General features: G+C 41.9%; 1 pseudogene; it reads right to left on the bottom strand.

The window, feature by feature from the left end:
• Positions 1-2,174: 2,174 nt before the first annotated feature.
• LOC138028957 (uncharacterized) overlaps positions 2,175-2,500 on the bottom strand; it is a 731-nt pseudogene continuing 405 nt past the window's right edge.

Raw genomic sequence — 2,500 nt, 5'->3', positions numbered from 1 at the left:
AACAACCAGTTCCAGACTGACCCAGGGCGTGTATACGCAAAGTTCGGAGAAATGATAGCGGAAGATAAGGATCTAAACAGACCTAAGTACAAACCTCGCCCAAGCACTATCAGTAATGAAACAGATGCCAATCAGTTTGAAGACATCGAAGAAGCAAGCTCATTTTGGAGGCAAGTGTGGAGTGAAGGAGGAACAGGAAACAGAAATGCTACCTGGCTTGAGGATGTAAGAGAGGCAATTAATAAATATGTCCCACCACCATCAAATGAGAATTTTGTCCTTGAATCAACTGAAGCAGTGAAAACTATCATGAAGAAAAGAAATTGGAGCGCTCCTGGGCCAGATAGAATCGCAAACTATTGGTGGAAGAAAGCACATGCGCTGCATGAGGGTGTGACCAAATCGTTCCAATCCATCGGCCAGAGTCCTTCTGAATACCCCATGTGGTTTGCCGAGGGAAAAACGACGTTGATCCCTAAGCCAGGAGAATTCTCAAGTAGCAACCAAAGACCAATTACCTGCTTGAACACTATGTATAAGTGGTTTACATCATGCTTATTAGGACCAATGGATCGTCACCTAAATGAATATGGCCTAATGGAGGGAGAACAGAGAGGCGCTAAATCAGGATGCAGTGGCACTGTTGATAACCTGCTCATTGATAGAATGGTCACACAAGACTGTCACAGAGGGAAACGTAACTTGAGCATGGCCTGGATTGATGTCAAGAAAGCTTTTGACTCTGTTGACCATGAATGGCTTGCTGAGATGATGATTCTACACAGATTCCCAACCTGGCTGTGCCGCACTATCGAGAGCCTGTGCAACAGCTGGAACACGAAAGTCGTCGCAAAGACGAAGCAGGGGATAGAGAAGTCTGAAGTGATACAATTCAGACGCGGCCTCCCTCAGGGAGATGCATTGTGCCCCAGGTTGTTCACCCTGTGTATGAATCCTGTGGCTTGGAAACTACGAGCTTCGGAGGGGTACAAGTTGTCCAAACCCTTAAGCACAAAGATAACGGATTTGCTGTATATTGACGACCTTAAGGCGTTTGCAGCGTCAGAGATCAAACTCAACAAGGTTCTGAAGTCAACCAAGAGTGCGATGCAAGATATAGGCTTAGAATGGAACCCAAAGAAATGTGCGACCGTCCATGTAAGGAGAGGCGTACAGGTGAAGGATGAAACCGGTGTGCAGTTGGATGACGGAGCAGTACTGACAAATCTAAAGGAAGGAACTTATTACAAGTTCCTGGGAACATTAGAGAACCTAAAACAAGATGATAAGTTAGCTTTGAATGTTGCAGCCAAAGAATACCTACAACGCATGTCAGTCATCTGGTCAAGTCCACTGTCAGATCACAACCGCGTAGCTGCATCGAACCAATTTGCCCTTCCCATACTGGGGTATCTAATGTGGACCCAGAGCTGGCCAATAGCAGAGCTTAGGCAAATTGACAGAGAAGTTCGAAAAATCCTCGTTGAGAGCTGCGGCAAACACCCCCTAGGCTCGACAGCATTACTGTATCTCCCGAGGGAAAAAGGGGGGCGCGGGCTGAAGAGAGATAAAGCGACAGTACCCTGGGTACGATGTGCAACAATACAACATCATTATTGACGTGCTAGGTGGATGGTCCACAGACACGGAGGAGGGAATGAGGAATTTACTCGGGTCAAGAGTAAGAACTAAAGGAGTCCTGCTAAAGATGCAGAAATCGGTCTTATCAAGCTCTCTTAAAATTGCCCGCACTTTTAAAGTAATCACATAAACTTTACGAGCAATATAACACGAACTTCATTTCAGCAAAGGATATTATTGTAAAAAAAAAAAAATGTATTATTATTCTTTTTTTTTTTTTATTATTCTTTTTTTTTTTTTTTTTTTAATTTTAGCAATCACTTATTTTATATTTTCCCTTAGTTTAATAGATTTAAGTGGATAATACTTTTAGAAAGATATTTGTAAATAGGACTTGAACATGGTGTTTTTAAGGAGCTCCTGGGTTACGATTAACGCCCCAGGTAGCTTTAAGGTATTGACATTCAAAAGTTTCAAACTGTCATAATAATAATAATAATAATAATTACAATCTACTTTAATCTATATCAGAAATTAAAAGAGAAAATAGAGAAAATAAAAAAATTCTGCTTTGCATAGATGCTGTGTGCGTTTAGTCGTTTCAGACGAAGAAATCGCGACAACCATTTCGAAAAAATTGAAGTGATTTTGCTTGCCGCAATTCAGGGGACAAGCTGTTCCAGATAACCGCACCATTATAGCTAAAGCTATTTTTCAGGAAATTGGTGCGGGGCAATGGAAAAGCTAGTTTGTTTTCAGAGTTCCTTAAATTATAAGGGTGGATCATATTTAGTGAAAAGAAAACCAAGATAGTCGGGCGCAAGACCATGAATAGATTTAGAAACCATGGTGGCCACTTGTATTTGTCGCTGAGTATCCAACCATTTCCAGTTGAGTTGCTCAAAAAGAGGATCAACGC

Source organism: Montipora capricornis, chromosome 13 (genome assembly GCF_036669925.1).
Source record: "Montipora capricornis isolate CH-2021 chromosome 13, ASM3666992v2, whole genome shotgun sequence".
Lineage (NCBI taxonomy): Eukaryota > Metazoa > Cnidaria > Anthozoa > Scleractinia > Acroporidae > Montipora > Montipora capricornis.
Note: the sequence above shows the minus strand (reverse complement) of the source record. Positions and strands in the feature narration are given on the sequence as shown.